Source organism: Perca fluviatilis, chromosome 13 (assembly GCF_010015445.1).
Source record: "Perca fluviatilis chromosome 13, GENO_Pfluv_1.0, whole genome shotgun sequence".
Taxonomy (NCBI): domain Eukaryota; kingdom Metazoa; phylum Chordata; class Actinopteri; order Perciformes; family Percidae; genus Perca; species Perca fluviatilis.
The window spans coordinates 35,765,126-35,792,552 of record NC_053124.1 but is presented as its reverse complement, the minus strand read 5'-3'; the positions used below and the strand labels follow the sequence as shown (position 1 = coordinate 35,792,552).

General features: G+C 41.3%; 1 long non-coding RNA gene and 1 pseudogene across 1 annotated transcript in view; both read right to left on the bottom strand.

Annotated features, from left to right (window-relative positions):
• The window catches only part of LOC120571440, a 158,540-nt gene extending 146,798 nt beyond the window's left edge, over positions 1–11,742 (bottom strand). The window contains exon 1 of the long non-coding RNA XR_005641228.1: positions 11,611–11,742. This is a non-coding gene — a long non-coding RNA (uncharacterized LOC120571440). The remainder of the gene's footprint in view (positions 1–11,610) is intronic.
• Positions 11,743–14,209: 2,467 nt separating this feature from the next.
• On the bottom strand, positions 14,210–25,813 carry LOC120571436 (annotated as a pseudogene).
• Between the last annotated feature and the right edge of the window lie 1,614 nt (positions 25,814–27,427).

The window sequence follows — 27,427 nt, the reverse complement described above, 5'->3', positions numbered from 1 at the left end:
TTCTCGACAGTTCTGATAAATGTACAATGTCACTGTGTTGGCATCCTGTTATGCATTTATTTCCTTTACTGTCTAATCAATCAATCAATCAATCAATCAATCGATCAATCAAAGCCTAGCACAGAACCTGCAGGTGAATGGTTGCAGTAATCCTACTGCTCCGAATAAATGACAAAAGTGACAAAATAACGCTTTAAAAACACATGTTGTGATTTGTAGAGTCACAGCGTGTACAAAAAACAACGTAACATGAGACACAGCCATCTTCTAACCAGTAAACAAACCGGGAACTATATTGTTGGAGCCATTTCACCACTTTGTTTGTATATGCTTCCATGTCGGTTATGTCAAGGTGCAGTTTTATGTTTGAGCACTGGGTGGAGCATGGTCTTTGGGAAGGCATAAAGCTCATCAGCCACAGGTACACAGGTGTGTGGAAAACGGGGAAAGCAGACAGCTTTTTACTAGGGCTGTGCCCGACTGAAGAAATTCTTATTCGACTAACACTCATTAACACTCATTAGTTGATTTAATCGACAGATCTGTAAATCTGAGTTTCTCCACAAAGAGTCCTGCTAAAAAGCACCACTTTAATTCTTGTGTTTACCAGAGATGTGCTCGTACAAGACAGTCTCACTCCCTACTCGTCAAATGTATGACGCATGGTCAAGGACCCTGGCGTCAAGTTTCAATGAAATAGGGGTACCCTTGACGTTATTTTTCGACGAGGGGGTCCGTCAGATAGACATTCATGTTATTCCCTCACCGTCGGATATCGACGAAAGAAAAAAACACGCCCCCCGCCCCTTAACTCGAAATCTATGACAGTTATTATTGGTATTTTTAGCCCAATAACCACTGTTTTAATCAACATTATTCCCGAGATATTATCACGGTTTATATGTATTTATTTTAATGTTATTATTTCGGTCTATTTCGGCCAGGGAAGCTGGGTTGCTTTTTTTGTTGATTTATATTTTTTAAACTATAATGCTACATCTATCAACATTTATTTAGATGTTATCATGGTATTAATTTCTTTATTTTAATAATATTATTTCGGTCTTATTACCGGTAAAATATTACAGTATGCCTATATGCTGTAATTAGAACATTACGATATGATCCGAGCTTGACGCATTCAAAGCCGATATCCCCCAATGCAATGCGGCCATTCATTTCAAAGAATCGGGCAGCGATCAGCTGGTCTTTAACGTCAGTATCGCTTCAATATACATATATACAGTCAGTGGTCAGTATCACTTCAATATACATATATACAGTCAGTGGTCAGTATCACTTCAATATACATATATACAGTCAGTGGTCAGTATCACTTCAATATACATATATACAGTCAGTGATTGTGTCACCAGCAACAACACGTTGCTCAGTTTTGTTCCAGTAAGTTATGAACCATAATAACGTTGAAACGAATCTCATGGAAAAACCCGGAAGTGGACGTGTAACGCCGCCCCGCTCCCAGCGGATACGAAGATAAAAATATATATATCTGTATTATTAATGTTTTTTTCTAATGTTTTATTTGAGGAGTTAAACAATAAAGATAGTTATAATATTAAAATAGTGTTTCATTTATTTGTCTACGTTAAAGGAACTGCGGGAAGTGACGGTGGAAATTCCACATCTCGTCTGTGAAAGAATGTTCCACGTTGTAATGCGAGAATTTACACAATAAAAATACTAATAATGAAAAAATTGTGTTTTATATATTTAGCACTTTGATTTGCCTTATATATACTATATAAAAAACCTACAGTTGAGTGTTTAGAAATACAGCCTAATGGCTTGTTTGACTAATTTCCATTTGTTTTGAATTGTACTGTTGTGAAAAACAATAAACTATATACAAAGAGAAGCATTTTTTATTTTATTTTCCATGCATAGTTATTTAAAAACGCAATTTTCTAATTTTGCAGTTGATGAATATTAATAGCAAAGACTAAAGGGGAAAAACATGAGTATATCTATGTGTGGGACTTAGTTTGATTTAAAATCACACTGCATTATTTGTTTTAAATAAATTACTTTTTTGAAATATCAATTTATGGTAGGCCTAACATATTAATTATTATATTCAGAAGATGATCCTCATATCAATCACCGTGGTTACAGCTTGTAGCCATCCTAACCTTTGTAGCCTTTACTGAGACTACCTTTTCAAAAATTAAGAAGGGACTAGTTTTAGGAAGCATTTTCAGGAAATTAAAAGGATAAGCAGATTTTTGCTGAGGTTTTTTTCACAGATTAAGATGTATATAGCTTTGTTTGGGTATGTATACATATACAACATGTGTTTTAGCATTTTGGCACACTTCTACCTCAGCCCTACTCCACAAAGACAAAACTCACACATCTCATTCAACCATTTCACAAGCTGAGAAAAGGGTCATGACATGGGTCAGAGCAGTGGTTCCCAACCTTTCTTCCTTGGTGCCCCCTACTCATGTCTAAGAAAAGCTGACCCCTTTGAAACTGAAGTTGAGGTAACTCTCGAGATAGAGCTGGGTCAGAGGATATCAGAGGTCATAAATAATGAACCAATCCATCGGCTCTGCTCCTATAGGCCCAATGGTGTTCATATGGACAACATGCACCTTTGGCTGGAAGGCCCGTGTTGAAAGTGTGTGTTATCATTTAGAGCAGACACTCACGGTGAATCAGATGGTTTGTGTTATACAAGGCTGCATTACAGAGCATATTAATATGACTGTCATGAAGGTTGTGGAGAGGAATAGAAACCAGTCTCTCCAGGCAAGCACACAGAATATGGTCTGCTCTATCTTTATTCTCCATGCCAAGTATGAGCTCTTATCCTCTGGCAGAAGATATGGGTGAACTTAACATTTCTAAACTATAGGCCTAATATGGACCTACCTCAATTAAAACTTAAAATAATGTTGCTTGAGATTGAGGGTGTGCAACAGCTTCATGATATGAAGCATGGTTGCGTTGCTCTTGTCCCTGTTTGTGAAAGATGAGCAATAAATTGTTGCTGTGTGATGTGCTTCAGTCTAGCCTATATCCCTTTGTTAATGTTGTTTCTTACTGTAAGTATGTCAGCTGTATGATAAAACAATATGTCAAGTGTTATTTGTGAAGCATTTGAAATCAAGACAAATATCCCTCTGGGGTTAATAAAGTATCTCCTGCTAAGTGGTCTCCATGATGTGTAAAAATTATAACGTTGTCATAGGACTATAGCAAACACATCGTTGGAAAGGTCTCAACCTGGAGAGGAACATATGTCAGTCTGGAGAGGATACATTACTCCTGCTTTGAAATATTGACCTCTGAACCTTGAACCTAGTCCATGTATGAAGGCTTGTCATTTAGCAACAGGAGGTGCTACACACATAAGACCAGCTGTTATAGAAAGCTCTGGACCTCAGCTATCATGTAGCTATGGTCACCAAATTGTACCTACTGTAAGCACTGTCAAATATGGTAATAAGCTATTTTCACCTATTTAACGATTTGATTTTTAAAATCTGATGACACCAGTGTGTTCTCCATCGCAAAAAACCCCAGGGTATATCCAAAATTATACACTGCCAACTTCTACTTATGAGAAATATACCAATTTTTTTTTAAACATATCTTTATTAAATTTCCTCAGGGCACATTCAACATACAGGAATACAGCTACTGAGTAAAGAACAAAGCCCTCGTTTTAGCCCACCCGTAACCCCTTAAAATAAACAAACAACCAAGACACAAAAAAATAAAAAATAAAAAATAAAAAAATAACAAATAACTAAACAAAAACACAGAAGGTTTGCGCATTTGAGGCATACTCAACGTAATCAGTAAAATTGGGTTATTTAGGCCATTGTATGTCACCTGGAAATGCACTTTGAGATCTCAGACCATGCTAGACCATAGAGGCCACTCTGAAGGGTCCGTGCACCATCCTCCCCAATATAGTCCAAGAAGGGGTCCCAGATTTTGAAAAAGCGGAAAGGCATGTCTCTGAGCCAGAAGCTAATAGCTTCTAATGGGAGAAGTTCCAACACACTCCGAGTCCATTGTGAAATCGTGGGAACAGAGTCCGAGATCCACAGAAGAAGAATACATCTCCTTGCATTAAAGAGAAGCACCTCCAGCAGCCTTAGTTTGGAGGAGCCAAGACCCAGTGCTTTAGTATTTAACCCCAGAATACAGCCGTGGTGGGGAGTAAGAGCTAGTTTTTCTTGAATATAACATCAATTTCCTTACAAATTTTGACCCAGAAGTCATTAATAAGGGGCACGCAAATATACAGTGGAAATATGTACCTTCAGAAATTTTACATTTATTACAGAATTTTGAGAGCAATGGGTTAAACCTATTATGCGTTCACCGTGTGATTTGGAGCCTGTGTATGACCCTAAATTGCATCTCCCTGGCCTTGTTGGTAAATAAGCAACCTGCAGGGCCTGACCAAATCCCATTCCACACATCGTCCAAGATAGTCTCCCCAAAATCCGCCTCCCAGAGTGATCTAACGTGAACCGTACAGTCACTGGTTGAAGTTGACAGGGCCTTGTAAAGCCTGCTAATAAGTTTCCTGGAGTCAGGCTTCAGGAGAGCCTTCTCCACAACTGAGATGGAAAACCCATTAGGATACAACTTAGCATTAGAAAGAATGAAACTGCGTATTTGTGTAAGGAGAGAAAAAAAACCATCTTGGTCTTCTAACTTTCTTATCATCCTCCAGACTTTTAAAGTATTCTGTAGAATAAAATTGCCCTTTAAGTTAAGGCGAGCCCACCCCTTAGATGCATATAATAGATGGTACAAAGGAATAGGGGCCACTGGGGCAGCCTCCAAATCAAGCCAGGTAGTCTCGGTACCCTTGTCAAACCAATGCCAAATATAGGTGCAAAGAGATGCTAACTGATAGCCGTCTAAAATCGGTACTGCCAAGCCCCCTTCCTCGAGGGGGCGCTGTAGTGTAGTGAGTTTCAACCTGGCTCGCTTGTTCTTCCAGAGAAAGGAAGTCATAGAGCTGTTTATAACAGAAAGAGATTTTCTTGTTAACAAAGCTGGGATCATTTGGAAAGGATACAGTAACCGGGGAAGTATAGTCATTCTGATAAGATTCGCCCTAACCAGGAGAGACAGTGGCAGAGCCGTCCATCGGGCCAGGTCCTCCTTAATCTTACGAATTGCAGGGACAAAATTGGCTTTGTAAAGGCCTGAGAGTAAGGGAGTAATGCGTATGCCCAGGTAGACAAAACCGGATGGGGACCAACGGAAAGGGGCGGAGCATTGCAGAGACCAGGACACATGAGAAGTGAGGGGCATAGCTTCAGATTTGGAGTAATTCATTTTGTAGCCTGAAAATCGACCAAAGGAATTAATTATGTCAACAATAGATAGAAGATTCAGGACTACCTAGGTAAAGGAGAACATCATCACAGTAGAGTGAGATTTTATGACACGTGGGGCCCACTTGAATGCCTATCACCAAAGGATCAGATCTAATGGCCTCCGCTAGGGGCTCCATGGCAAGGGCGAATAAAAGTGGCGAGGCCGGACAACCTTGTCTAGTTCCCCTTCTCACCGAGAACGGGAAAGACTTCAGGCCATTTGTAATAACAGAGGCGCGAGGGGCAGCATATAGCAGAGATATCCACTTAATAAAGTTGTCACCAAGGTTAAATTTCGAAAGAACACCCAGCAGATAGGGCCACTCAATCCTGTCAAAGGCCTTCTCTGCATCAAGGGAGATGACGAGAGATTTGGCCTTTGACGTTGAACTATGCTGTATGAGGTTCAATAGTTCCGCGTACGCATTGTTACGCACTGCCATGAACCGCAGTTTGGTCCACCGAAATTAAATCTGGGAGGACACCCTCAAGCCTCTTAGCCAGAATTTTTAGCCAATAACTTCCGGTCTACGTCCAGCAGGGCAATTGGTCTGTAGGAGGCACATTCATCTGCAGGTTTGCCTTTCTTTAAAATTAGGGAAATCTTTGCATCCATCATAGTGTCAGGGAGAGCCCCAGAATCAAAGGAATGGGATAGCATATGAAGAAGAGGGTCCACCAACAGGTCTCTAAAAGTTTTATAAAATTCGGGGGTCAGCCCATCAGGTCCTGGGGCCTTATTATTTTGTAAGTCACCGATAGCTTCTATCACTTCCTGTCGGGTAACAGGCCTATTCAGCCTCTCTTTCTGAGCGCTCAGGGGAACGGTTGAGGGAGTTTGATAGATGATAGGAATATTATGCATTGCGCCCAAAGCTGTGATCTGATTCAGAATTGTATAAGTGTTCATAGAAATCAAGAAATGAGTTGTTTATATCTTTGTTGCTATGGACTCTTGCACCAGCACTGTTCTTTACAACTGGAATAGCCTGGGAGCCAGCATGTCCCTTAATCAAATTGGCTAGATACTTGCTCGGCTTGTTACCAAATTCATACATCTTATGCTTACCGAACAGTATGGATTTCTGAGCCTCTTTAGATAGAAGAGTGTCCAGAGCTGCTGTGGTAGTGTCAATTTGAAGCCTCAGGCCTTCTGAAGGCTTAAGGTTAAATTCTCCCTGTAATTTGTTTAATTGCTCCTCAAGAAGCTGTTGTTCTGCTCTCTGTTTTTTCTTAAGACCTACTAAAAATTATATAGTAGAGCCCCGCATAACGGCCTTAGCAGTTTCCCAAAGTAAACTAGGAGACACATCTGGGGCACTGTTCTCAGAAATGAAATAATTAAACTGCTCACTAAGATACGTTTTAAAATTGGGATTTTTAAGCAGATGGTTTGGAAAGCGCCATTGCCCCCTAATGCTTTGAGCCCTGCTGGACATGACCAAAAACACTGGCGAGTGATCACTAATAACTATACTGCCAATAGAGCAAGAGATGACCCTCTGAAGGGCATTTTTAGAGGAAAAAAAATAGTCAATCCTGGAGGATGATTTATGTACTTTTGAATAAAATGTATACTGCCGTTCGGTGGGGTGAAGGGTCCTCCAAGTGTCAATAAAATTTACATCCATGCAGCAGCCAAGTAGAGACCGACTTTGCCCCATATTAGACTGTACAGTTCTATTAGATCTATCTAAGCACGGGTTTAGGCAACAATTAAAGTCACCAGCTATCACTGAGGACTCAACAATCCACTCAGAGAACAAACAAAATACCTTGGTGTAGAAATCAGAGGGACGGACCGGGGGGGCATACACATTTAAATAGGAGACAGCTTCTCCAAAGAGTGTCCCTTTAATAATTACATATCTGCCTGATGTGTCAGCCCTAACTTCCACCTCTGTCAGGGGCAGAGATTTGTGAACTAGGATGGCTACACCCCTGCTCTTACTTGTGAAAGACGAGTAGTAAATCTGGCCCACCCACTCTCTTTTTAACTTTAGATGTTCATTGTCATCTAGATGGGTCTCTTGTAGCATTGCAATCTGTACTTTCTCTTTCTTTAAGTAATTAAGAATCTTTTTACGTTTAATGGGGCCCTGAATCCCGTGGACATTCCAAGAGCACAGTTTAATTCCTGCAATATCAACCATTATCCCACATTGTGCGTACAATGGATTCACTGAGAAACATGTGCAGTATTAGACTCTGTGTACAATACCTTCTGATAGACATATTAACATAACTAAAAAACAATGTGAAAAAAAAGAAGAGAAAGATAGAAAAACAAACCAATCTAGCCCTCCTACCCAAAACGCTTCCCTGAACTAAGCGTCTACACTCTACATTATGCATCCTAACTGTGCATTAAACCAGTGCTCCACAAGTAACCATTTATAGTTGTAAACGTCTATAAAACACGTTATAAAAACACACTCAAACAGGATAAAGCATAAATAACATTATGACTCACCACCTTCAGACCCATAAGCTGTGTATAACAGAGGAGCCTACATAATAAGTATCTGAAAGAAAAAAAGAGAAAGGAGAAACGGTCCAAAGTTGTCAGCCTGTGTACAGCTATAAAGATAGCGACACCAAGAGGTCGTTGAGAAGTTATCCAGTAGCGTCGTCCTCCGGGTCCGCCCGAGTGCCGGGACTATGGACTCGCCGTAGAAACTCACTGCCTCCTCCGCTGTAGCGAAGCTGTACTTGCCGCCGTTGAATGAGATTTGGAGCCTAGCGGGGAACAGCAGGCCGTATTTGACATCTGCAGCCCGGAGCTTCTGCTTGATGTTGGTAAAAGATGCTCTCCGTTTAGCGACCTCAGCAGTAAAATCAGGGAAGATATGCACCGCGTGTCCGCGGAAGGTAAGCGGACCCTTCTCCCTGGCTAGCTGGAGGATGCGCTGCTTCACTCTGAAATGGTGCACCGTTACAATCATGGGTCTCGGACCCCGAGGCTGGACGGAAAGCTAGGCGATGTGCCCGATCCAACATCTCTGGCCCGTCAGGAATCTCCATACCCAGCGTCTCAGCAAAGAAGTCTGTCATAAATGCCGTGACCTGCGGCCCCTCCATGTTTTCAGGTACACCCACAACACGTAGATTCTGTCGTCTACTCCTCGACTCGAGGTCCTCAGATTTAGCCATTAGCAACTTGTTGCAATTCGCTAGCTGTTCGCATTTGGCCTCAAGCGCAGTAATCCTATCGTCGCAGTCTTGCAGGGAAGCTTCAACTTCAGTAAGACGTGTCCCAAAAGTGTCTATAGTAGACTGCAGGGTGCCCAGTGAACCGCGGGTTTCAGCCCTAAAACTTTCAATAAGTTTTACCAACTGCGAAAGTGACGGGCCTTCTTCGTCGTTGCCGTCATGTGCGGGAGAAGGCTGGTTAGCTTTCTCGTTAGCATGTCGGTTTTGAGCTCGAGCTGGACGTTCTTGGCGAGTAGAACCCTTCCCAGACATATCGGCAGATGTCTTAAATAGTCCGAACCAAAAATAGGGGCTAAGACAACGGGCTAAACAGACGTTTAAAAAAAAATCAATGGATAAATATGTCGGAGCTGGCAACGGTGCGTCTACTCTCTACCCATGCTCGACAGCGCCCCCCACCAATATACTTTAAAACTACAACTCCCATAAGAAACGCCACAGAAGCTGTTACAAAGCTTGAGCACTTGTAGTTCTTCCGGGGTGGGTGGGGGGACTCGTTCGGCTCCTGTTTCTGTTGTCTGCCGTGAGATGGCTTGATTCCATTTCAGATTGATGCCGAGCACACAATACATGAGACAAATACATGAAACTGTATTTTATTATTATAACTATCTTTATTGTTTAACTCCTGAAATACAATGTTAGAAAAAAACATCAATATTACGAATATTATATATTTTTATCTTCGTATCCGCTGAGCGGGACGTACTACGTCACTTCCGGAGTTTTCCGCGGATTCGTTTAAACGTTATTATGGTTCATAACTTACTGGAACAAAACTGAGCAACGTGTTGTTGCTGGTGACACAATCACTGACTGTATATATGTATATTAAAGTGATACTGACCACTGACTGTATATATGTATATTGAAGTGATACTGACTACTGACTGTATATATGTATATTGAAGTGATACTGACCACTGACTGTATATATGTATATTGAAGTGATACTGACCACTGACTGTATATATGTATATTGAAGTGATACTGACCACTGACTGTATATATGTATATTGAAGTGATACTGACCACTGACTGTATATATGTATATTGAAGTGATACTGATCACTGACTGTATATATGTATATTGAAGTGATACTGACCACTGACTGTATATATGTATATTGAAGTGATACTGATCACTGACTGTATATATGTATATTGAAGTGATACTGACCACTGACTGTATATATGTATATTGAAGTGATACTGACCACTGACTGTATATATGGATATTGAAGTGATACTGACCACTGACTGTGTGGTATATATGTATTTTTGTGTGTTTGTTTTTGTGTTTGTGTGTGTTTTTTTTTTTGTGTTTTTTTGTGTGTGTTTTTGTGTGTGTGTGTGTGTGTGTGTGTGTGTGTGTGTGTGTGTGTGTGTGTTTGTGTGTGTGTGTGTGTGTGTGTTTTGTGTGTGTGTGTCTGTGTTGTCTGTGTGTGTGTGTGCGTGTGTGTGTGTATGTCTGTGTCTGTGTGTGTGTCTCTGTATATCTGTGTGTGTGTATATGTCTGTGTGTGTGTGTGTCTCTGTATATCTGTGTGTGTGTATATACAGTGCCTTGCGAAAGTATTCGGCCCCTTGAACTTTTCGACCTTTTGCCACATTTCAGGCTTCAAACATAAAGATATAAAACTGTAATTTTTTGTGAAGAATAAACAACAAGTGGGACACAATCACGAAGTGGAACGAAATTTATTGGATATTTCAAACTTTTTAACAAATAAAAACTGAAAAATTGGACGTGCAAAATTATTCAGCCCCTTTACTTTCAGTGCAGCAAACTCTCTCCAGAGAAGTTCAGTGAGGATCTCTGAATGATCCAATGTTGACCTAAATGACTAATGATGATAAATAGAATCCAGCTGTGTGTAATCAAGTCTCGGTATAAATGCACCTGCTCTGTGATAGTCTCAGAGGTCCGTTTAAAGCGAGAAAGCATCATGAAGAACAAGGAACACACCAGGCTGGTCCGCGATACTGTAGAAAGCCATTTCTTAAAGATATCCATAAAAGTGTCGTTTAAAAGTTTGCCACAAGCCACCTGGGAGACACACCAAACATGTGGAAGAAGGTGCTGTGGTCAGATGAAACCAAAATCGAACTTTTGGCAACAATGCAAAAGCGTTATGTTTGGCGTAAAAGCAACACGGCTCATCACCCGGAACACACCATCCCCACTGTCAAACATGGTGGTGGCAGCATCATGGTTTGGGCCTGCTTTTTTCCAGCGGGACAGGGAAGATGGTTAAAATTGATGGGAAGATGGATGGAGCCAAATACAGGACCATTCTGGAAGAAAACCTGCGGTAGTCTGCAAAAGACCTGAGACTGGGATGGAGATTTGTCTTCCAACAAGACAATGATCCAGAACATAAAGCAAAATCTACAATGGAATGGTTCACAAATAAACATATCCAGGTGTTAGAATGGCCAAGTCAAAGTCCAGACCTGAATCCAATCGAGAATCTGTGGAAAGAACTGAAAACTGCTGTTCACAAACGCTCTCCATCCAACCTCACTGAGCTCGAGCTGTTTTGCAAGGAGGAATGGGCAAAAATGTCAGTCTCGATGTGCAAAACTGATAGAGACATACCCCGCGCTTATACAGCTGTAATCGCGGCAAAAGGTGGCGCTACAAAGTATTAACTTAAGGGGCTGAATCATTTTGTACGCCCAATTTTTCAGTTTTTTATTTGTTAAAAAAGTTTGAAATATCCAATAAATTTCGTTCCACTTCATGATTGTGTCCCACTTGTTGTTGATTCTTCACAAAAAATTACAGTTTTATATCTCTATGTTTGAAGCCTGAAATGTGGCAAAAGGTCGAAAAGTTCAAGGGGGCCGAATACTTTCGCAAGGCACTGTATCTGTGTGTGTGTCTGTCTCTCTGTGTGTCTGTGTGTGTCCCTGTGTATGTGTGTGTGTATATATATATATCTGTGTGTGTGTGTGTGTCTCTGCGTGTGTGTGTGTGTCTCTGTGTGTGTGTGTGTGTGTGTGTGTGTGTCTCCACCTTGTGTTTGATCATGGTACTGAAGTGGTTGTTTCTGAAGAACACAGAGATCTCTCCCTCCTTGGCCGTCGTGTTGAGTTCACACAGACCGTGATAGGAGAGCTGGGTCGCTGTGGACTCTAGGAACTGCTCTGCTACAAGACCTGCAGACACACACACACACACACACACACACACACACACAGATATGTACATAAACACACACACACACACACACACACAAAAACATACACAGAAACACACATACAGAGAAACACAGACACAGACTCACACAGACACACACAGAGACACACACACACAGACACACAGAGACACACACACACACAGACACACAGACAGACAGACACAGAGACACACACACACAGACAGATAGACAGACAGACAGACACACACAGTCACACAGAGAGACACACACACACAGACACACACAGAGAGACATACACAGACAGTCACACACACACACACACAGTTGAAATAAAGTATATAGATATTCATGTGTGTTTGCGCGTCTGTCTGTATGTCTGTGTCTATGTATGTGTGTGTGTGTGTGTCTGTGTGTCTGTGTGTGTGTGTGTGTGTGTGTGTGTGTGTGTGTGTCTATGTGTGTGTGTGTGTGTGTGTGTGTGTGTGTGTGTTACCTTCACTGACTCGGCTGCTGTCTGCTGAGTGTTTGTAGTCGATGATTTTCTCCACCAGCTGGTTGTAGCTCAGTTTCCCCACAGAAGCCACCACCTCTGGACTCTGAAAACACCAGATATTAAAGGGGACCTTCGCTAGGTTTCAATCTGGACCCTTTCAGCGTCCACTAAACGTTCTGACAGACTCAGATTATTATTCTAAGTGTCTGAAAACATTATGGGATGGATCCCTACAGAGATAGACCTTTTAGTTAAAGAGTAAGATCCTTTTAGTTTAACATGAAACAGCCCCGAAATCACCATCACCAAACTCCACCAGACTCCATGTAAATAATCAGGACTTTAATCAACGTGAAAAACTCTTCATTCAAAGTCGACACAAACTTAATAAAAACTATCAAAAATCCTGATTATTTACATGGAGTCTGGTGGAGATATGCTGGCTCTATACACACTAAAAGTAAATAAATAAAATCTATATTAGAATTTACAAGCAAGTTTTCCAGTTGTTCACGTTTGGTTGCCATACTTAATGAATATTTAAATGGCCACCAAACAACCCTTTAACTTTGTAACGAGGCTCCCACACAGTTGGAGCCTGAAAACCTTTGCGTATGCTACTGCCTAGTATCTGCAACAGGTCTTACAAGTCACTCCAGAGGGATTATCAAGTCACAAGAACGATGTTTTTGGATTTAAAAGTATTTATTTGTCAATAGGCGTGACAAAATGTATGAGATAAGATGCCAAACATATCAGATATATTCAGAAATACAATGTCCTGAAGCATTTCTGCCACCTTGAAAGATTTTCTTCGACTTGTCTATATTAACATACAACTTAAACAGCCTTATATACACTATTAAGACATCGCTATTTAACAGACATCTTCCTGTCCCGCAGATACATAACGTGGAGAAATACATGAATAACAAACAGCTAATATCTCCAGATCATCTCGGTAAAGATCTTTTTAACATATCGTCCTTGTTTCAACAATCAAAGGTAAAATAACAGATCTCAACTGAGCACATTGAGAGCTTCTGGGGCTCCCCGAATGGTTTTCATCAACACACAGAAATCATCTCATCACTTCTAAAACGTCAATACATGCAAACAAAGACGTCAAAGAAATGTACAAAAACGTTTAGAAAAGCAGATAGATATCAAAGAAAGTGACATGGTTTTATAAAAGCAAAAAAAGTAAGAAAAAGCAACAAAAACATGTAAACAAATGAAAAAAGACAACAATCATCTCTCAGCTACAAACATGGAGACTAAATAATTATTATATTATTTAAGAGTTAAAACACAGAATTTAACCTTAAATGACTTCTGACTATTTCAGTTTACCCAACTCAGCAGAGAGTGTGTGTGTGTGTAGGAGAGTGTGTGTGTTGTTGTTTTGTGTGTGTGAGAGAGTGTGTGTTTGTGTGTGAGAGAGAGTGTGTTTGTGTGTGTGTGTCATTGTGTGTGTGCGTGTGTGTGTGTACATGTGTGTCCACCTGTGTGTGTGTTTGTATGTGTGTGTCAGTGTGTGTCCGTGTGTGTGTACATGTGTGTCCGTGTGTGTGTGTTTGTGAGAGTGTGTGTGTGTGTGTGTGAGAGAGTGTGTTTGTGTCAGTGTGTGAACGTGTGTCCATGTGTGTGTCCGTGTGTGTGTACATGTGTGTCCACGTGTGTGTGTGTGTGTGTGTGAGAGAGTGTGTTTGTGTGTGTGTGTGTCATTGTGTGTGTATGTGTGTGTGTCCATGTGTGTGTGTGTGTGTGTGTGTGTGTGTGTGAGAGTGTGTGTGTGTGTCATTGTGTGTGTATGTGTGTGTGTGTCAGTGTGTGTCCGTGTTTGTGTGCGTGTGTGTTTGTGTGAGAGAGAGTGTGTGTGTGTGTGTGTTTGTGTGTGTGTGTGTCCGTCTGTGTGTGTGTGTGTGTCAGTGTGTGTGTGTGTGTGTGTCAGTGTGTGTGTGTATCCGTGTGTGTGTGTGTTGTAGTGAGCGTCAAAAAGCTTTCAATAAAAACCACCGTAAAAAAAACATTGAAAATGTATCAAAAAGCATCAACAAAAGACTTGAATGAGTCAAAAAATTTAAAAAGCATCAAAATGCAGAAAAAAGCCTCGAGGAGTGAAGGAACCAGAAAATATTCTCATTTAACAAGCTGCAATTTAGAGAAGTTTTCCTTTTTTTAAATAAATAAATGACTCAGAATGACAGAATTTAACCCTTAAATGACTTCTGTCTATTTCAGTTTACACAACTCAGCAGAGGCTCCAGACCAATAAACCGCTAGTCCAGCATAGAGGGGCTGAGTGAATGTGGTCTGGACTCTGTGGAGGAGAGTCATGGTTTCAGAGACGCTGTAGAAGGACAGAATACCTGCACTGTGATCCAGGTACACTCCTACTCTGGAGGACCCAGGACCTGAGACGGGAGTTTGGACTTTGTTGGACCAAAATGTATAACTGTTGTTGTCACAATCTAACGCCCAAGATTTGTCATTTCGTCCAAATCTACATTCATCCGACCACCCTGCTCTGCTGATATTCTTGTATGCGACTGCTACATAAACTCCTCCTCTCATCTCCACCTCCCAGTAACAACGTCCAGTCAGACTCTCTCTACTCAGGACCTGTAACCAGTCAGTGAATCTGTCTGGGTGACTAGAATAAGACTGTTGTTGTCTCATTAACGTTGCTTTCCTGTTCCCCTCAGATAATAACATATATGTGTATGCTGTGTTTGGATCCAGTGTGATTTCACGTGAATATTTTAAGAATCCAGCTCTGGTCTTGGGCTCTGGTTGTGGCAGTAAAACGTCCACTTCAGTCCCTGTCAGTGAGACGTTTGTCCACTCCTCTCTCAGGACGTCCTGTAGTATATCTCTGACTTCTACGCGCGGCTGTCACGTCCTCAAAGCAGCTCAGAGGACAGATATGGATGCTGGATGCTGATTGGCTGAGTGGTGACAGTGAGGGGTAGTTGTGTAGAAACTGGCTGTGATCCTCTGTGTGTGAGAGCTTCTTCAGCTCAGCGTCTTCCCTCTTCAGCTCAGTGATCTCCTGCTCCAGCTCCTCCTGAAGCTCTTTGACTCGACTCTCTTCCCTTTTCTGCTGGGATCTGACCTGCTGCTTCACATCAGAGCTTCTTTTCTCCAGGAGACGGATCAGCTCGGTGAAGATCTTCTCGCTGTCCTCCACTGCTTTATCGGCGGCGCGATCGATGGCCTCCGCCTGCTGTTGAAGCAGCTTCACATCTTTCTCTCTGTCCTGGATTCTCTGCTGGATGGTCTGTCGACTCCCCTCGAGCTTTTTCTGCCTCTCAATCCTTTCTTCGGCAGCCGAGATTGTATCGTGGCCTTTATGTTTGTCCATTAAGCAGAGATAACAGATAAGCTGCTGATCAGTACGACAGAAAATCTTCATTACCTCATCATGACGAGAGCAGACGTTCTCCTGGAGCTTCTTGGACGGCTCCACCAGCTTGTGTTTCTTGAATGTCTCTGATTCAAAATGAGGCTGAAGGTGTTTCTCACAGTAAGAAGCCAGACATTGCAGACAGGACTTGATGGCTTTGAGTTTTCTCCCGGTGCAGAAATCACAGGCCACATCTTCAGCTCCAGCATAGCAGTGATCAGCAGGAGCAGCTTGGAGTCCAGTCTTCTTCAGCTCCTCCACTAAATCTGCCAACATGGTGTTTTTCACCAGTACAGGCCTCGGTGTGAAGCTCTGCCTGCACTGAGGGCAGCTGTACATTTCCTTCTCATCCCCTTCATCCCAGAAGCCTTTAATACAGTTCATGCAGTAGCTGTGTCCACAGGGAATAGTCACCGGATCCTTCAGTAGATCCAGACAGATGGAACAAGAGAAGGTTTCCCGGTCCAGCTGATCTCCTTTCTGCGCCATTTCACCTCTCGCTCAGTGACAACGAATGTCTGACTGTCTTGTGTCTCACTTCCTGAGAAATGAAACTTGTCTGAGCTCTGATGTAATAACAGCATGTGATACGCTGTTGTACTTCCCCCAGCATGTTGGTTACACCCATCTGCAAACTGTAGCTCTGAAGGGGAGGGAACAAGGGAATATGATCCCAGAGTGGAGCTGGCTGTGTTTGAGAGGAGGAAGAGGAGGGAGGGGTTATCAAGCTCTGTTCATTCCTCCAAGAGGAGTGCTTTGAGAGAGAGACTGGGTGTGTTGCAATGCCCATACTACCATTAGTATGACAGGGAAAAATATAGTATATCCCAATACATATAATGTCAATAGAAGAATGCCATAAATGTGTCCTGATGCACCCGGTTGCATTTTGCAGTCTGCAAGCCAGCGTGCTTTTCTTCTTCTTCCCCGTTTCGTGACCTTTCCTGTGTTCCTGCTTATCTGCACCTTTAACCCATGAAGGCCTGAACCAATTTTATGACTCAGCTTAACTTTCTGTGCATCAGAGATATTCCTTGAACCTCTTCCTCAATTGATATTGAATAATATGACACCTTTAGGTAAAATACATGTCTAAAATAATAGAAATATCTCTTCATTAAGTTGAATAAAAGTTTATATTGTTGACAATAATTCAACCACAGTCCTTGACAGAATCAGAGTAAAATATAAAGTAACCCTTAACGAGTTTCTGTATCTTGGGGATACAGTCATTTAACAGGCTGTAGGGGAAGGAGCGCATGGGGGAGGGGCATTATGTGGTTGCAGTTGATGAGAAACACTGATGGGGTGATGGGTAATTTAATCAGGTCATGTGATTTTATGCCAACATTCAAAACATTTGTATCAAAATCCAAAATGGCAGCATACGTGAACAAAGACACTTTCCATGAGGTAAGTGTTTTTATATTTTCCACGATTATGATATTTTAGAGAATATAGTTTTAGAAAATAGTTTTTTAAGGATAGTTTTACATGTTCTTGTGGATATTTTTAAAATAATCTTCTCACAACTTTGATCATCAGGCATTGAATGCCTGTATCTTGGGGGATACATTGCCCATATCAAAAGGTATTTAACAGGGCTGATCACTCACAGATATATTTATGTTTTGAGGCCTGTTCTCTACAGATATTGAATAGTATAAAGGTGTGCAACTTTGATTACTTTTTTATTTTCTCTCAAATGTGTATTATTGATTAATTCAACAGTGTACACGTTTTCAGGGAATTTCTGTCAGCAGTTTCTACAGTACAAGAAAGAGAGAGGTGAAGTCTGTAGTTTTGCCACCTGATGGTTCATCAGATTTAGAGGAGGGATCCAGTGAGGAAGTCGAGGAAGATGAGCTGTATAGGCCTACAGAGGGACAGTGTGAGGATGACAACAGCAGCAGTGACAATTTGAATGGCAGCTCTAGTGATGAGGCCGAGGAAAGAGCGAAGCAGAATAAACGAGGGAAGATGTTTAGGTAATGATTAGAGGAGTATTTCAAATTGTTAGGTGAAAGATGTAGTGGTTTTGCTGTACATATTGTATCTGTGTGTCCACATGATGTGTGTTATGATGATGTGTGTTAGTAAATGAGTGGAAGGAAGAGGGAAGGGAACCCCCCTTACCAATACTTTCTCTATTTTACACACCCCCACACACACACACACACACACACAAACACACACACACACACACAAATAATTTAGCTAATTAATTGTTCATAAAATGTTTTAAAAGTTGTCATATGGACTATAATAAAAAGAATACATTGCAAATTGTTACCCTTAATGGGCAATGTATCTCGGGAGATACAGAGTGTAACTTAGAAAATAAATATATTTTGGAAAAAAAACATGAACTGTGTCATTTTAGTCTGATATATAAAAAATTAGCAATGAATCATTTTTCCATCAAATTGATTTAAGCTTGCCCCTTTAACAATAACTGGTTCTTATCTCTCTAAACACCTGAGTGAAACTTAGGCCCTGTTTACACGACAACGCCGCAAGTGAAAACGAAAAAATATTTCATCAGATTTGCCTTTCGTTTAGACGGCGATGGCGTTTTTGGGAATTAAAAATGAAAAAGTCTCGTCTCGATCTGCTCTCGTTAGTTTAGTGAGAATCAGAATCAACATGTGAGAATGACATAAACTCACTTTCAGCATCGTGGAGCGAAACTAAAAACAGAAATAATACAAGAATATAAAAGAATCATGCTTAAATATAATTTTGCCATTACACAACTCTAATATCTTCTGACTTCTTCTTTATTTAATCCCAGTTTAGTTTGTTTCAGATGGATTTCGGTTCGTAGGTACAAGCAGCAGAATAATTACTAATAGGTTGATAACCTTCAAAGGCAAAAACACAAAAAGAAATATGCATTTACAGTGCCTTTGCGAAAGTATTCGCCCACTTGAACTTTTCAACCTTTTGCCACATTTCAGGCCTCAAACATAAAGATATAAAACTGTAATTTTTGTGAAGAATCAACAACAAGTGGGACACAATCATGAAGTGGAACGAAATTTATTGGATATTTCAAACCTTTTAAACAAATAAAAACTGAAATAGCGGTGCGAAAATTATTCAGCCCCCTTAAGTTAATACTTTGTAGCGCCACCTTTGCTGCGATTACAGCTGTAAGTCGCTTGGGGTATGTCTCTATCAGTTTTGCACATCGGGAGAGAGACTGACATTTTTGCCCATTCCTCCTGCGCAAAACAAACAGCTCGAGCTCAGTGAGGTTGGATGAGCGCGCGTTGTGAACAGCAGTTTTCAGTTCTTTCCACAGATTCTCGATTGGATTCAGGTCTGGACTTTGACTTGGCCATTCTAACACCTGGATATGTTTATTTGTAAACCATTCCATTGTAGATTTTGCTTTATGTTTTGGATCATTGTCTTGTTGGAAGACAAATCTCCCGTCCCAGTCTCAGGTCTTTTGCAGACTCCATCAGGTTTTCTTCCAGAATGGTCCTGTATTTGGCTCCATCCATCTTCCCATCAATTTTAACCATCTTCCCTGTCCCTGCTGAAGAAAAGCAGGCCCAAAACCATGATGCTGCCACCACCATGTTTGACAGTGGGGATGGTGTGTTCAGGGTGATGAGCTGTGTTGCTTTTTACGCCAAACATAACGTTTTGCATTGTTGCCAAAAAGTTCGATTTTGGTTTCATCTGACCACAGCACCTTCTTCCACAGTTTGGTGTGTCTCCCAGGTGGCTTTTGGCAAACTTTAAAAGACATACTTTTATGGATATCTTTAAGAAATGGCTTTCTTCTTGCCACTCTTCCATAAAGGCCAGATTTGTGCAGTATACGACTGATTGTTGTCCTATGGACAGAGTCTCCCACCTCAGCTGTAGATCTCTGCAGTTCATCCAGAGTGATCATGGGCCTCTTGGCTGCATCTCTGATCAGTCTTCTCATTGTATGAGCTGAAAGTTTAGAGGGACGGCCGGGTCTTCGTGATTTGTAGTGGTCTGATACTCCTTCCATTTCAATATTATCGCTTGCACAGTGCTCCTTGGGATGTTTAAAGCTTGGGAAATCTTTTGTATCCAAATCCGGCTTTAAACTTCTCCCCACAACAGTATCCCGGACCTGCCTGGTGTGTTCCTTGTTCTTCATGATGCTCTCTCGCTACTTACACGGACCTCTGAGACTATCACAGAGCAGGTGCATTTATAACGGAGACTTGATTACACACAGCTAGATTCTAATTATCATCATTAGTCATTTAGGTCAACATTGGATCATTCAGAGATCCTCACTGAACTTCTGGAGAGAGTTTGCTGCACTGAAAGTAAAGGGGCTGAATAATTTTGCGCGCCCACTTTTTCAGTTTTTATTTTTTAAAAAGTTTGAAATAGCCAATGAATTTCGTTCCACTTCATAATTGGGACCCACTTGTTGTTGATTCTTCACAAAAAATTACAGTTTTATATCTTTATGTTTGAGGCCTGAAATGTGGCAAAAAGGTCCAAACGTTCCAGGGGCCGAATACTTCGCAAGGCACAGTACATTACTTTAATGGCGCGGACACACCAACCAGATTATCGGCCGTGCGGACAGTCCGGTGACTCGAGTCTGTTCGGTGTGCTGTGCGCCGCGTCGCGGTGGGCGCAGTTAGCCTTCGTTTGGGCCGATTTGACTTGTTGAATCGGAGGGCGGGCAGTCAGAACTCAATGTCCAACTCTTGGTGGAGGGCTAACCTGGAAATGAAGAGCCTGACGACCACTCAAAATCTGGACGAAAATCTTTTAAACTGACCTTTGTTGATCTGAAATGAAGACAGATTCAGCAACCGCATCACAGCCTATTTCTCTCTTCAAATGTTTTCAGAAACAAGTTTCGTGAACTATTTTACTACAATATGAGATCGTATTCTGAACGAAGACGCCATTATGCTCTTTTGTTAAATCCGGGGAGAAACCACGGGGCGTTCGTCCAATCAGCTGCTGGTTTTCATTTCTGAGCGACATTACAGATTAAACGCCGCCCGCTGCGCTAGAGACGGGCAAAATGCCGCGCCCAAGAACGTAGCAAGTCAAAGTCGTGCGTTGCCTCTGTTCTGAGGCCCACTTTTGGACCAACTCGGGGAGGCTGATCAGTCCGACTGGCTTTTCTGCCGAGGTCGGGGCTGTCTGGTTGGTGTGTCAGAGCCTTAAGTCAGGACATTTTCTAATTAAATATGTCATTTTATTGTAACCACATTATGAATAGCTATTGGAGTTAATCAAGTTTAAGGAGAAACTTCTCCCAGCAAAAACAAACAAACATAAATAGGCTCAAGTTTCAGCAATAATATAGACCTTCTTCAGGGCAGACATGTTGACATGTCACAGTATGCAAAAGGTGGTATTCAAAACCATTACTGATGGCTGCATTCCACTTAGAGAGACGTCCTGGTATTAAACCATTACTGATGGCTGCATTCCACTTAGGAGAGACCCTGGTATTAAACCATTACTGATGGCTGCATTCCACTTAGGAGAGGTCCTGGTATTAAACCATTACAATACAGATTAGCCGCCTGCTGTTGTGACGGACTACTGCATGAAAAGTGGGATTTTCGTCGTATTCGATTATGGATTGTCGTCGGAACTTCAGGTTTACGGCTGCACACGGCAATTTACAGGCAACACCGAAAACTGCCGAGAATTGTCGAGGAAATTGATGTGGGCCTTGCTTGGCAGTTGTCCCCCGGGACCCCCTCCCTCTAATTCTAGGGAGGCTTTCACATGTAAAATGAAAATGCTGTGAGCTATACAAATGCAAATCAGGGTAGCAGGGGAGTTTTACCCCAGGTGACATTTTTCTAAAGGTAAGTAAAACTTAATTTTAAGAAAATCTCTTAAAATAGATCAGACTCAGTATAACCTAATTGTAGACTCTTCAATTTTAGCTTTAATTGATTTATTTAATGGAAGTATGCTAGATTAATTACTTTGTATGTCATTAGCAATGACCAATGTTATGTAAAAAGATACACAAAATAATTTATTTCAACAATTAGTTTTAATCAGGCTTTGCCACAAAGGTAAAATGTGCAATCCATGATTCATTCCCACGTCTCCTAGAGCTCAGCCACTGAGCATAGTGACATGACTACAGTCTTTGGTCTTGCTCATCCAACATTGTCGTGGAATGGAGGACAGAGGCTCCACTGGACAGTTTTCTAAGAGAAGTCTTTCTGCTGACACCAAAACACTGGGCTTCACATAAAGCATATCAGCTTTGTCATTGCATGACAAGGTCCCAACCATTTCTCTTCTTAAAATACTGGCAAATTCAGCACCATATTCACATCTCCATGACATATGAAGCGGTTGGCTCTGCGAATGGCCTCATAATCCAGACATCAATTGTGCTTTTGTTAACATTTCCCAGTAATCCATTATAACTCACTGTAATTCACCTCCACACCAGTGTGGCGCGCTGTTCGCGCCCCTCTGCGGGTTAATCTGTCTACACTGTCTCTATCACTCTGCCCCCTCACTGCTTCCATTTGAAAAAATCGGCGCGACGTGGGAGATGAGTCTGAGAGTTGGAGCAAAAACTTCCGAAATATGGGAATATTTCAGGCCAACTGGTAAAAGAGTTGTCGGTACACTCTGTCAAACTTCACTTGGAAACACACAGGAGTTGTTCAAGACGTTTTGAGCGCTTTTTTTTTTTCCTCCATATCACCTCCGGGCTCAAAGATGCCGCACAGAAAAGAAGAAGACAACGTAAGTATATGATTATTAATGAAACGGCGAGCTAGTCTGTACTGTTTATTAACTCTTGATCGTACAGTGACTGTGTTTGGATGTTAAACAGGCTACTTAGACTTGGCAGTAATGCTTTAAACCTCACCAAGTTTAAACGCGAAGCAGCACAGAGCTGTGTCTGCTTTCAGCGCCATTCATTACAGAGCTGAGCTGGTGATGTTGTTTTATAAAAGTATATATTTTTTATCTCGTAATTTACAGGAAGCAGTCGCCGTCTTCACAACTCTGAGACAAACTGTAGCAGGCGCTACGAACCGGAGCAAGGGTAAGATTTAAAGAATATGCTTTCATTGAATGAATTTCATTAATTCTTCTGTATAAGGACATAGATACGTAATAGATACCGATCTTAACCATAGTTTGTTTTTTTTACAGACTAACCTCTCCTCATAACGAGGCTGTGACCTATATGCTTTCCGAGCTGTCTCCGGTCAGTCCATATTTACATGACGCTGATAATGACGCCATTGTGTGTAAGTATTTTTTACTTTTCATCTTTCCTTGTTTAATTTTACTGTGACTTATGTTTTTTATTCATGCCACTCTCATTTAATAGTTTTCCAGCTGCCTGTAAGACATATTAGGAGACAGCAGCAGGAGCTTCAGCTAGAAACAACCAGATGTGGCATCGCGGGCAGAAGCAGCTGTGAAGAGTTCAGCTCGAGTCGCTCCAGAAGAAAAGAGGGTAAGACTAGATCCGTTTGGTTAATGTGAATATTTTTCAGGTGCATTCATAATTGTGTTGTGTCCATAAGCAGTGCATTGCGCAGTACTGACTGTCTTTATTGATTGATTTTACAGCTGCTGGAAGCGAGACAGAGTGTGCTGGCTGTGGGTGAGCGTTGACTTTGTGCGCCGCAGCATAGACCTACAGGACAACGCACCACAGACGTCGCTACATGGACCGAATGCTGCCGGGTTACCTCCAGCTCCGGAGCGGCCGCGGGTTAGGTGCGTGGACGGTGCTGCTCCTCGTGAGCGAGGGATATTTGTTGTGTGTGCTGTGTGTCTCCCGATGCTTTGTAACGCAGTTTTTTCTGTCTGTGTTTTGTGTCAATAAAGCTCTATCTTTCAATAAACAGCACGTTCCTGGCAAATCATTTCAACTATGATAATCATGACATGAATATACAACATAGCATATATGAAATAAATATATATATGTATAAATAAATAAAAATATAATACATAAATAAATAAATATATATATATATATAAAATTTTATTATTATAATAATGATGGCCCAGGTTGACCAATAGCCTAACCCGTGACAGACCTGTGAACCAATCACGAGAGTTTTCTTGTTTAAAAGTAGTGGTTTCATCCAATAGCGAGTGAGGGAATCCAGCCAGGCCAGACGTTCTCTGGCCAGGCTCCTATTCATATTCTGATTAGATCCTTTAACACCTCCGCGGGGGCTCTCCACATACGTCATGGTTCGTTTCCCCACAATATGTGGCACAGACGAACGTGACGTTCACAGCCCGTAAATTGTCGATAACTGCCGAAAATTAGGGGTTTTCTAGTTTCGGGGACGGAAATCCCACTTTTCATGCAGTGATAGTAGTGCTGACACACAGTAGCAACCAGCAGCATTTCTTTGTTTTGGTGTTGGCTGGGTGAGCCGCTGCCATAAGGGGGGTTTCTTTTCAGCCATCAGACTTAATGACTAAAAAGGGGAAAACACAAGGTTAAGTTAGTGTTTTTCTATAGTATCTTCTTCAAGTCATTTTATAGATAGGTATAGATATAAAATCTAACATTTGTTTTATAAATCAGCTAATAATTCAGTGCATTGTAAGTGATACAAGGCTAAAAGGTTTCTATCATCTTCCCAGAAACTGTACTGAAACATGTATTTTTGGTTTGTTTTGTTTGTTGACAGACAAAGCCAAATGGACAAAACCTAATTAAGGGGAAACAACTTTAGGCCATATGGTCAAAATTAAATGATTTAATAATAATGTAATAACTATAACATAACAATAACGTATTTCACTAGTAAATTGCTGTTGAACGACAAAACAACCACCATGGCAAAAGGGTATTTTACAACAACTTTGAATGCACCGCGACGCACCGTCTGTGTTGTTCTTCAGACAAGTAGCTAAACAACGGCAGCAGCACACTGCTTAACATGCTGCTTTGGATCCTATACAGTGAAATAAATCACACTTTACACCGTTTAGCTGTCAGCATTTTAATCGTGTTTAATCCATCTGCTAGCTAACGGTAGGCTAACGTTAGCTGCTGACGAGTGTAATGTTAACTAGCGTCACGTGCTGCGATGTTTCTGTTATTCTAACATTCGTTTTGAGCATCAGAGAGAACGCACGGCATATCAGTGGCGCCGAAATGAGGTACAGAAATCCGCGTTGCTATTCGGTCCGGTAGATTACGGGTCGTTAAGGCACAGGTGCCAATTAGCCGCGGGTCTACTCTGTACCAACCCTAGCAACGACGCTAGCAAAGCAAAGCCAGTCCTTCACTAGCCTATGGTGCGGTGGTCTCTTTTAACTACAACTTCTTTCTCTGCATTGAGTTGACAACCCTCGCAAATATAGACACACAAACAGAACAAATAATAAAAGTCTCAGATCCACTGTCTGTGATTGCAAAATTCTAGCTTAATTATTGTGCACACGACAGCGCCGACACGACAGCTATCAATATCCAAAGTAGCCGAACGTCATATCGCCTGTTCATGTTTTTTCGAAGTCGGCAGTAACATGTCATATGTTTTTAATTAAATATATACCACTTATAAGAATGTAATCCTTACCGTTTTCTCCGGGAGGAACAGCTCCTTCCTTAGGCACTGGATGAGGTCTGCTCACTCTGCTGGTAACTGACTCTAGGGGGCAGCGTGCGTCTAACACGTGTTCCACAACAACAACAACACCAGGCTGCCCGCAGATGCGCCTGCCTATTAAATCGGCTTGATATTGGCCGATGCCGATTATGTAAAAAAGCCAAAAATCGGCCGATTAATCGGTCGACCTCTAATGTTGAAACCAGAAACAGTAAGTATTATTAATGTGCACTAGAAGGAGAAAAAATAGCACAGCACAAACAATTTGTAAAATGTAGAACACAGGGTAAATAGAGCAAGTCAAGCGATTGTGAGATCGCAGTGCACTGTGAGAAGCATCTAGATAAAGAGAAAGGTGAGAAAGAAAAGCCTTGGTTTACCTCCACAGGTTTGAAAGGGTCCACTCCATTGACCGCGTGCTAAACATTCATCCACTGCTTTCCCCGCCGGGTAGTCTGCAGGCCGGAGGGGTCAGTTAAATGTCAACTTTTTCTCCTCTTGTAAGTTGATCACCTGGTTCAGGGGTGTCGAGTTGTAAGCCTTCTGATAGCCTTGGGACTTTGCATTTTCTGTTTTTAAGAAGAAAATCTGTTTAATCAAGACGTTTAAACAGTATAAACAGCAGTATGTCACAATTGCCGGTTTTGTTTCTTCTTTTCGGTTGCTTAAGCACTGTTTTTAAAAACAAGGACCAGTTTTTCAAAAGGATACATACCATTAACACAACCACACACCCGCTTAGCAGAAACATATGACTTAGTTCTGCTTGAACCAGTTATCCACTGTTGTTGCTAACCTAAGACACTTTTAGCAACTCTACTACTCGTGATTATAGTACTGTAAATGAAGTACACAGAGAAAGTGCAAATATACAAGTTCACTAGACTATACAAAGTACAATGCTGCAGGCTGTGGAAAATATAATTATTTTCTCTCCATGTACCCAAAGCAGTCAGCATGTCAACATGGAGAATAACAACAAAACATGTCCCAGTTTTCATACAGCTACTATAGTAGTGTGTATAACACCGTTAGCTCAGCAAACAACACACGTAAAATACTGTATCCAAATACAGGTTACAATTACAGTACACTAAATGTACATGTACTTGACTTCATGTTACTTCATCTGTTACTGTTTTTGACATATGTTACATGGGAGAAACCAAAATATAGCTAACCTAAGATGTTTACACGTAACTATCCCCCATATTGGTTTATAAGGTTAGCATAAAAGAAAGTGACATTTTTTACATTAGGATACATTAAGATTTGTTAAACCTGATCATGATGAAAAAGGATCATATGGTGAGACCTTATGTGTTAAAACAACTCGTGATAAATGTTTGGTCACAAAACAAACATTTTAAACACTTTAAGGGCCTATTTCACACAGAACATCATGAACGATTTGTCATAAAAGATGTAACATTAGTGTTAGCCACGATGCTAACAGAATTGAGAAGTAGGCCAACGGGGCTGACACAACTATTTTAGTGATTTAAAAGCACCCTGTTTCTAGCAGATTGGCCGGTTACTGTGAATACCTCTGTAAGATGGTAATATAGGAAGTTGACACTATAAAAAGGACCGCCTTATATCGCTAACGTTAACTTTAGGGTGGGTGAAGCTCCCAGCCAAGCTGCAATAACTTGCAACGCGGTTATGAAACCAGAACAATCTAGCTACTGATAACATAAGCATTTTGGTTCTGTGGATGTCAATTTTATTGTTTTAGTGAAGTACAGAGAAGGAAAATGGACGGCTAACAAGCTAGTTAGCTAGCCATCTAGCAGGCTAGTTAGAAATGACTGACAGAGAACGTGAGGTGACAGATCAGTCAGAACGCACTTGTCATAAGTAAAATGTAACTAGTAACTAGTGTTAGTCCCCAATGCTGAAAGCATTGAGAAGCACACCAAATGGTGTTGTGCCAACTATTTGAGTGATTTAAAAAACCGTTTATGAGACCTTATGTGTAAAAGGCCCATACTAAAGGTTTAGTCACAAACAAATGCAAAAAAAATGCACCATTGGTCTGTTTGAGAAGGACGAAGAAAAAACGGAAGCGGACAAGCTAGCTAGCAGATGCTAGCTAAAAACGCCGGGAATAGAGGACAGATAGCCCGAGGCAACGTCTTTTAAAGTGGTCAAACCGCACCCTG